Here is a 10,788-nt window from a genome sequence, read left to right on the forward strand (position 1 = left end):
TTCTTCGTCAAGTATGTACTCCTATTGTTCTTGCATAAGAACAATCCTCAAATTCCTTTGCCAATTGAGGAAGTTGGTTCCACTCAATTTCTCCCTGTCGAGAATTAAGCAGAGAGAAAACTGGTTGTTATTGGTGTTAGTTGCAGACATTGTACTATAAATGAAAAGAATTGTAATGAATAACCATTCATAAACCAATAAGTTTGAAATATAAAGCATACTTGCAACATTCTATCTTATTGACGTTTATTCACACATTTATAAGTTTGTCCCATTTAGGCGAGGACAAAACGATTCCAAGATCCCAAAAATCAATAAGTGATTAAGCATGATTTGTCTTGTCTTGACACTTATTATTTGAAGGTAAGCAGTCCAATCGCTAATAGTTCTAAACTATTCTTGGTTTGATAAGTCATCGCATCCAATGCATTCTTGACACTAATCTCGTTTGCCACAATATCTAAGGACTAACACGTATATCTAATATAACTTATGCGTATATCTAATATACCTTGAGTTTAACCAAAACTAACACTTATATCTAATATACCTTACGTCCCTGAGAAAGTGATGATGCCTTGCTTTGGCGTAACCCATCACCTACTTTCAAATTTTTAGTAAGTATCATTTTGGAATGGAAATTTCTTAACTCAGTTTTCTTTGGGACTTAGGGTTTCTATGTTGGTTTGATTTAAGTGAACTTAGCTAGTCATTCAACATTGAATTCCTAAACATGCATCTAAATATTAAGATATATAAGCAATATAAATCGACATATATAAAATGCATTGTGAACTAGCATGACCCCTTGAAAGATATCTTGAAGCATCCAATCTTCAATCTTCAAGGGCATTTGGCACCTTTAGGCTCCATCTTCAAAGAAATGCCATCTTTCTTGACATCACCATCAAGCATGCAAGAACTAGATACTAGGAGTAATCTAAACTAACTAAGTACAAAAATAATTAACGTCACGCATTCCGTATTTAGATTTACAAAAATACATAACGGAACGCAGTACATATTTTTCTATCCTAGTTGGGCTATACTATTCACTTTTGTAAAATCCAGCATAAGAACATTTATTATATTCCATTCACCCATTCACTTCTAAAGTGAACGGCCCATGCAATTTTTACAAACAATACGAGCAATAATACAAAACTTGTATCAAACAAGAGCGCACTAGTTACTAACTTAGGTTGTTAATCTGATTAACATTCCTAATTAAAATTAGTCAAGTGTTTATCCAATTATGTGAACTAACGTAATAATGATAAGCATAATTAAAGCTTTACGAGCTCAAAACCGACTAATGAAGCTCCTACTATATTCCACATCCAACTTAATTAAATTAATTCGATTAATTTTTAATTAAGAGAATCAAGTCATTTTTATTATAAATTTGCAATTACATGAAAAAACGAGGCCTAGCCTCGTTTTTTAAACAAAAAAACCGCAAAACCGCAAAAACTAAGCCAAGCACCTACCTCCCATGCCAAAGGCTAGGGGCTGCTAGGATGCCTAGCTTGCCTTGCGTGCGGGGCTAGCAACATGAGCTTATCAGCGTACCAAGGCAATCGCAAACATCACAACTGCACAGCATGCCTAGCATGCTTGCATGCTGTTGCTGGTGCTAGCAGCGCCCCTTGTGTGCTCTAGTGCTCGCAGCAAGTGGTGCTGGCCGCATCGCATCACACACACCCCTTCCGCACATTTTGCTCGCACACAGCCTCATACAATCACGCACCTCGACAACAACATTAATGCAGGCTGCACAAGCAGCCGTTGTAGGCCAAGAGTGGAGCTCGAGGCTTCAAGCCTCGATTTTTGTGTGCTTTGGGATTTTCAATCCCAAATATTTGTGTGACTTTAATTAATTCCAAATTTAATTTTAGAATTAACAATTGAGCAATTTGAATTAATATCAAGTCTAACTTAATTAATCCAAGTTTACTGCAAAAACAAAAATTATTTCTAATAACCATTCTTTAATTATTTTAGGTCAATTTGATGCAATCAAACTATAAGGGCTTGCTACATAATTAATTTATCCAAAGATTAAAATTAATTATGAATTTGACGAAACTAGTTGAATAATTTAATCAATCATCTAATGATAATAATTTATCCAACAAATAATCATGGATATTTGAATATTTCAACTTTCAAATGAAGAATAATATTCAAGGATAAATATGAACATTCATGATTTTAATCAATTTCCAAAATGATTAAAACTCAAAGAATGTTCATTTTGGATTTTAGCAAATCATGATTCAACTAATAGACCATTAAAGATTCAATCATTGACTATTTATGGGTTTAAAAATCACATTTAACATAAACTCATACATTTTAAGCAATCTAATTGCAAAAATGAACAATTTCAAAGTTTATGTAAATTTTAGAGCCATCCAAATTAAGCAACCAAATCATATCAAAACATGCTTATTAAGGAATATAATTGCAGTTGATTAATGCCATAATCCACTAATTATATGCAATAATTAATCAAGATTTAACGATTTGAACTTTTCTAGTTCTAAAGAAAAAAACCATTCAAGAAACACATTTCTGGGAAAATTTTGACCACTGGAAGCCATTTTTGAAACACGTTATGGGTAAAGGTCGATTTAGAACATCGATTCCACCCAAAAATCACTATTTTTGAGTCAAAATCTGGGTTCGTCATACATTAACAATAAAACAATTTTATCTAATAAATCCAAGATCCTAATCTAATTAGGTTGCTAATCCAGAATTTTAAATTTATTTTAAATCACCTTAATTAATTTTTGTCGCAAAAATTAAATGCATGAGGCCCGCGATACCGCTGTTGGATTTTACGGTGTGCGAACATCACGCGGAACCAAAATCCGCCCAAGGACCACATGCATAAATTAAAGCGACTAAACTAAAACATACATATAATTAATAAAATAATAAACACATAATAGAGAGAGAGAGAGAGAGAGAGGAGGGAAAAGACGTTTATACCCTTGAAGCGTGTTTTTAACCTAGCACGAACACGAACGGAGCAAGAGCCTTAAATGCAACTCCTCCAACAAGGTCCACCCACGTGTCCAAACTTTGGTCAATATTATCGAATCGGATAATATTAACACTATTAACAAGAGGATCTCTTTTTAAGGTTTTGTCACACTATTACATTTTTGACCAAATGCAACGGCCTAATAAAGGCTAATACAACGGTATTTTAATTGCCGTTGCAATAGAGTAGGCTATTGCCACGGATTTAAAACTAATGTTCTTAGAGGTAGATCTATTTCCACGGCTCTAAAAAACCGTTGCAATAGCCTAGCTATTATAACTAAAATGAGAGCTAATGCAATGGAATATGTCGTATCATGAAAATTTTAAAAGTGCGCATTTCTTCCCTCTAATTTTTTCACCAAATATTTTGAACATCACATGTTTATTCACAACTCATTCTCACGGATTCTCACAGTTCTCACAGTACCCAATCTACCCATTCTCACATCACCCATTTTCTCCAATTTTTCCCATTTTCTCCATTTCCCCAAATTCTCCAGTTTTCCCATCTTCTCACATTCACATATTTGCTTCAGCTCCAGAATTACTTCGAAATTCTGAGGTGAAAATCACGAAAAAATTCGAAGTTGAAAATAAGCAAATAAATATGAGGAAGTAGACAAAGGCGGCAATCAGGAGGTGGTGGCTGATAGCGGCGGTCAGGCGGTGGTGGCTGATAGCGGAACAAGCGGTCTCAATTTCATTTTTGCATGTCCCTTCCTTAAGCTGATTGCTCGAAATTCTTTTCAAGGTATACAACGAATTTTCGTTTTTGAAAATTAAATTTGAAGTTTTTGCTTTTGCTTTTGGGAATTTGTATTTGATGCCATGGAAGGTGAAGTTTCTGCTCTGGTAACTCTTGGAATTAAACGGCTAATGGGTTTTGTTTAGCAATATTGATTTTTTTATTTTATTATTTTTGAAACCTAGCAGTACTGAACATTGTATTTGAGTAGTCTAATGGGGTTTTTTTGGGGGAATTTCATATAAATGGATAAGAAGATATATTGATTTGGGGTGGTTGATTTGGTTCATTCATGGGGTAAGACTTCAGAGATCCTAGTTTATTTACTCTTTGTATTAGCTATGATGATTGTTCTGTTTTGTTTATTACTTTTTTCTAATTGCTATATCCATTTTTGTGAGCTGTGAATTATTTGTGTGAACTTTTTTTCCCTGTTTCTCTCTTATGTATGTATATTTCGGATTCTGACTATTTATTTTTGATAATTGCATGTGTATATGGCTGTCATCAAATATCAGTTTGCTATTTACTATTCTGAATTGGTATGAGTGATATTGACAAGCTTTCAATATCAAATGTGCCTCCTTGATCATATAGGTGAGTGTTCATTATTGTTAATTTGTTGCCTGGTGTGAACCTTAGCCTTTCCCAAAATCAATTTAGTGGACTAACGACCTGAAAATTATGATTATAACTAAAAGATGATAATATGCTTCTGTTGATGCTTTTGTTTAATGAGTAAAGTGAGTTGATCTACTGAATGACAAGAGCTGTAATTTCGTAAGTTCCAGGTTCTTTGTGCATATTGCAATGCAATATCTGTTTACGTTTTGGACTTGCTTCATACAGTTGCATCCATGAGATTACAATTTTTGGCTTCTCAGCAAAGGCGTGCAGAGCAATATACGGTATTATTTGCCTCATCCTTTGCTAGCCTTTCAGTGACAACCACATCTTTTGTAACCCATTATTATGTGCTGCTTCCAATAAGTGTCTCTTTTTTAGATCCCTCTTGACTAAAGCTGCAATAGTTTGGAGTTTTATGTATTATTGCATATTGGTGATATTTCTTCAGTATTCATTATTTGCTTGTTCTAGGTTCATTGTGTAAATACTGACCTAAATGCCTTATTATTTTTTATTAATTGAGTTTATGTAGGTAGTTGCTATGAAATTGAAGCAGTCTATAAACTTTGCAGACACTTCATCTCCCTGCATGCAGCAAGTCAAATCACCTATTGCTAATTCTCTTTTTGGATTTTTGTTTTTTGGTTTTATTATACTTCTATTAGGTGACCTTTATTCATTGATGAGTACTGCTATTTTTGTTCGTCAAAGTTGTATATTCTTTGTGTGGGTTGCTCAAATTCTTAAAGTGGCTCTTACATCTGCTCAAAACATGTACATAGATGTTAAGATTAGAGATTGGTCTATTATAAAGCTTTTTTCCAATATGATATATTATACTTAAATTAGGGGCCAATAATCTAGCTTAATGGTCCACTAAAAAGCACCTAATAAAGATGCACACTGATATTTCTATTCCTTTGAATTCAAGTATATTGCTTGCCTTGGACCTAAATCTAAGTCATTCTCACATTGGCTATTCAGATCAATTGTCTCAAAAAGTCCAAACTTTTTTAGCCCATGTCCCATTTCCTCTACATAACCTTGCTTAAATTAGGGGCCAATAATCTAGTTTAATGGTCCACTAAAAAGCACCTAATAAAGATGCACACTGAATATTTCTATTCCTTTGAATTCAAGTCTATTGCTTGCCTTGGACCTAAATCTAAGTCATTCTCACATTGGCTATTCAGATCAATTGTCTCAAAAAGTCCAAACATTCGGTCAAGTCTACCTAGGCTTCAACAGGTTTGTTAACTGAAGTTTCCATGTTTTGCATCATTAATTAATATGGTTGGTAGTGGAAGTTTTTCAATTTAGCAACCTTATGTTGAATTCTTTGAATCTCTAACACTTTATTATCTCATCCGTTCGTTACTCCTGTTTTACTTTGGGCTCTGATCATACGTGATCTGTTCAGTTTTTTTTTTTTTTTTTTTTTTTTTTTTTTTTTTTTTTAGTGCTACAACCAAAAGACTTTTGTGTGTATAGTATCTCAATGTGTAGCAAAAGTTAAGGATATTGAGAGAAGAATTGGGAAAAGATATGAAAAGCTTTTAAACTTTTAGTTGAAGGGTTTCAAGAAGGTGGCGAAGCAGATATTGTTATAGTATCTACCGTAAGATCCAATTCTGCTGGATCTTCTGAGTTCCACTTAGATCATGGAATGGCTGATGTTGCTTCGAGTAGGGCCAGGTATGACTTAGGATGATGTCTCTGGACTAATTAAAGTTTCTGTTGGCTTTTTTTTTTAAACAAATACAATATTAAGTATTGTAAAGGTACTTGTACTAACACTATTTCTGTGCTTGATATAAGGTTGGCTAATGCAGACAGGCATGCAAGGAATATATTGTATACAAGGACAAAGTGACTGGTCAGACTGTCCTCATTCCCATTGATCATGGATATTGCTTGCCGGATTATGTAAGTGCCTTTGCATTTCTTCAGGTTAATACTTTATTAGTACATTTGTGTTTTAAATGTGTGATAGCTTCATTGGTTACTGTCAAAAACGCTGCTTTATAGGGGATGCAAATGGTTTAGTTCATTGGACTGCATTTTATTGATTGGTTTTGTGATATTTGTTCGGAGCTTATTATCCCTGAAAATTGAAGTATCTTGTAGGCATTCATTTTGTTGAAAATTAGTATGTTTGAACATTTTGAAAGCAAATTGATTGACGGTTAGTTCTAGCTTTGTGTCTTCTTTTGGATGATTGGGTGATTGTTAATCCTGCAAGGGCAGCTAAACAATTCATTGCCTTGGCAATTTGGTTTCAATTTTTGAACAGAGGTTTTGAATTGAAACAGGCTGGCTGTCTTGTGTATGAACTCTGTTTTATAGCTGTCTTGTGTATGAACTCTGTTTTATAGCTGTCTTGTGTATGAACTCTGTTTTAAGAATTTGTTTGCAAGAAAAAAAATAACATTCACTATCATGATACATCAAAACTCTTTAAGATAGGATGGATTCTATATAAGTCGTCATAGTACAGCTCTCATGGAGTAGCAGCAACAAAACAGTATGTTTCCCAAAAAAAAAAAAAAAAAAAAAACAGAAGAAGAACAAATGATAGATCCCTAAAATCGATAGAAGTTTCTAGGCTTCAAAGAAGACTTAACTCTCGGGCAAAAGTTTTCACTTTGCAAGCTAGAGGCTAGAGCATAACAGCCGGTCTCAATGGTTAAAACCCACCACTAGCTTATCAGTAGCAAACCCACACAACAATATGAAGCCACTCTCATCATAATATCATATGAGACATTTTGAATTGTAATATTTCCAATTTGTACAGGCTCGAGACGAAAGTACGAGACTGCATAAGTTTATATGTATTCGACTACTAGCTACGATGACCGAGAAAATTCCCATTCTGATATAGTTATAGCTTTGCCCATTTTTTAAGTATCCGAATTTGTCTAGTGTGGTTGTAACTTTTGGTTATGTATTGTAACCTGTTGGCTAGAAACAGTATTAATGTTTTAGTTTCTTAGTTAGTTCTTCCTAGGGAAGATGACTTTTACTTATCCCAAGTCAATTGTCCAGTACTTTCTAAGGGAAATCTTTCAATAGGGCTTCTGCCTTCTCCCATAACTGGGGTTTTCGCCTGCGAGACCTTTCATTGTATATCAAAAAGCATAAGGTGCTGCAATTATAATTCTGCTTCCAAAACATTGAAATGCAGGCATAGAATCACCCTAATCCAAGTAGCCAAGATACCCAACTTAATTGACCCCTTACCGATTTGATCAGTGAGCTAGTCTAACTCCCTTTAGGCCAATAGATAGGCAATACACCTTTTAAGTTTCCTATAAAAGCTTATGCCTTACCCTTTGTGTACCAATTGCAGGAGGTGGATAATACTGAAGTTGAAGAAGATGCTTCATGAATTGCTTTACGAGAAATTGGAGAAGCAAGAGAAAGAAATGATAATTGTGTGTTTTTTTTTTTTTTTTTTTTTTTTTTTTTTTTTTTTTTTGTTTAACTAGTGATAATTTAATTTTGTAATTTTCCTTATAGATAACAATGTACAAACTTTGAATTCATATTAATAAAATTCTAATCTTTTTTTTTTTTTGAAAATTTTGATTTAAATTGTATTATTATTATTATTATTATTATTATTATTATTATTATTATTATTGGCATTAGGTATAGTGAACCGTGGCATTAGGGTGTATGCATTGTAAGGCATTAGGTATAGGGAACCGTGACATTAGGGTATATGCACCGTGGCATTAGATATAGGAAACCGTGGCAATAGGTATTATAGCTAATGCCACATCAATAATGTTGTCGTTGCATCAGGTATTGATCCTTCGAATTGATTCGTCGTCTCTGATCAATTACTCGATTGGGGTGCGACCCGAAGGGTTCAGTCAAGATTAAGCTGTAACATCAATAAATACCCATGTTTTGGGTTTGGGAAAAAGCACTTGAGTTGAACTCAATAAGGCATCTCCCTATAAGTGAGAAAACCTTTAAGTTCGTAATACTCTAGTATTTACTTGGTCTAGCCCCGAATAACCTTCGGGGTAGAGACCGCTCGGGTCGGGTCGAGGGTGCGAGCCGTCAGAGGCTTACGCACTTGCGAAGCTAGAGCTTTCAAGTAAAAGCTCGTAAGCGAGCGAAGCACGCGTCGAGGCTAAGATCATCCTTTTTCTTTCTCTCTCTTTTGTTGTTTAATTATGTGATTGCATGTTTAGTTACATTAATTAGTGTACGGGTCTTGGGCAGGTTTCATTTCGCGTAGTATCGGACATTACGAAACCTAACAGCGGTATCAGAGCCGCGCTCATTTTAATTATTATAACTAATAATTAATTGAGGTGATTTAAAATGGAATTAAATTTCTGGTTTTGCTTTCTAATTAGATTAGAATCTCGTTTTAATTAGTTTTAATCTCGTATTTATACTAATTTTAGCTCACGAACCCAGATTTCGACCCAAAATAGTGAATTTTGGGTGGAATCGATTTTCTAAATCGTTTTGAGCCCTATTTGAGGGCTGTCTAGAAGCCAAAATCCACCCAAATACATATTTTTCAAGGGGTTTTTCGTTTTTGACAAAAAAATTTAAATCTTTAAACCTTCATTAATTATGGCATGTTAAAGGTAGATTTTATGTATGGTTGCATCACTAATCTACTGCAATAATAAACCTTATTAAACATGTTTATGAAGTCATATGTGGTGCTTAATTTGGTGAGCTCATTTTTCACATAAACTTGAAATTTCACATTTTTGCAAATCAATTGCTTCAAGTGTGAACGTTTATGGTGAATTTGTAATTTTGAAGTCCCTTAAAAATGTTAAAGATCTAATCTTTAATTGTTTATTTGGTTGGAACCTTACTTTCTAAATTCCATGTTGAACTAATTTTTGGATTCAATCATTTTTGAGTTGATTAAAGTTTTGAAAGTTCAAAACTTGAAATGAAATTTAATTAATCTTCATATTGGAAGATGTAATTTTTCAATTTTACACAAGTTAGTGTTGGAAATTTTTTCATTAGATGAATAGGTTCATTTTTCCAACCCCATTTAATTTTGCCAAATCTCATTATTAATTTATGTATGGTTAAATTAATTGGGAGTATATCCCTTCAATTTTGTAGCATCAAGATGAACCAAAATAATGTAAAGAATGGTTCTTAAACTGATTTTGGTTTCTGCACTAAAAATGAATTTATTTAAGTTGGGCTTGTTTTATTTTCTTTTTGCTCAAAATTGGTTCTAAAGTAAATTTAGAATTAATTTTTATCACACATAAATCAGGATTAAAATCAAGAGATAAGTGCATGCAAATCGAGGCACAGACTGCCCAAATGGACACCCTTCGGCTAGCTGGGCTGCTCACGCAGCCCAGATGTGGCTGCCAAGGTGCGTGTGTAGGCTGCCATGCTACAATGGTCCACTATTGTGTGGTGTGTGCGAGCATGGTGCACACTTGGTGCTGTGATAGGAGTGCATGTGCTGTGATGTGGGGTGTTGCGTGGAGTTGGAGCCATCCCGTAAGTGCTGCCAGGCAGCGAGGCTTGCGAGTGCTAGCAAGCCAACTACTCGCTGCCAGCGCCAGCAATGTGCTAGCATGCGTCGAGGCTGCTGGTGCTAGCTGGGATGGCATGCGCTGCTAGCTAGGCATGCGCTGCTAGCTAGGCATGCCAGCATCCCATGCGCGTAATGTCAAGGCCTTGGTGCCTAGTAACCCCGCACACTCTAGGGCCTTTGAGATGATGTCTTGCTTGCACGCAAGCACACTGATGTGGCCAGCATCACGCGCAAGCGATGCTGTCAGCCACTCCCACGTGCTTGACGCAGCAAGGGGTGTGCGAGGGGTAGCAGCCATGCATGGCGCCACACCTTGGTGCCTAGCACATCGAGCCTCGGGGCTTGGTGGTAGGAACTCGGGCATCGAGGGGCTATACAATTTTGCGTTCTTTGCCATTTTAATAATTTTATTTAATTATTTAACGAGGCTAGGCCTCGATTTTGCCGGCACTTTTAAAATAATTTAGCAAAATTTGGGTTAACCAGCTTAATTAATTGGATTAATTAAGTTGGATGTGGAATTTAGTGGCAGCTTCATTAATTATTTGAGCTAATTTTTTTATTGTGTTTTAATCACATAATTGGTTAACAACTTTGACTAGTTTTAGTTAGGCGCGTTAATCGAATTAACAACCTAAGTTAGTTACTAGTTTGCGCGTGTTACGCATTGTTACTTGTTTTTCGTTGTAAAATGCATGGGCCATTCACAAATAGTGAATGGATGAATGTAATGTATATTGTATCACAGGTTTTGTGAAAATGGTAACTAGTGGGGCCCGATCAGGATAGTAAATACAGACTGTGATCT

The 10,788-nt window shown here is 35.1% G+C and overlaps 1 long non-coding RNA gene across 1 annotated transcript; it reads left to right on the plus strand.

Annotated features, from left to right (window-relative positions):
• Positions 1-3,328: 3,328 nt before the first annotated feature.
• On the plus strand, positions 3,329-8,296 carry LOC110690032. Its single transcript, XR_002504985.1, has 3 exons — positions 3,329-6,124; positions 6,248-6,355; positions 7,782-8,296. It is a non-coding gene; the product is annotated as an uncharacterized LOC110690032 (long non-coding RNA).
• Positions 8,297-10,788: the final 2,492 nt, after the last annotated feature.

This window comes from Chenopodium quinoa, unplaced genomic scaffold, assembly GCF_001683475.1.
Source record: "Chenopodium quinoa cultivar QQ74 unplaced genomic scaffold, ASM168347v1, whole genome shotgun sequence".
Lineage (NCBI taxonomy): Eukaryota > Viridiplantae > Streptophyta > Magnoliopsida > Caryophyllales > Amaranthaceae > Chenopodium > Chenopodium quinoa.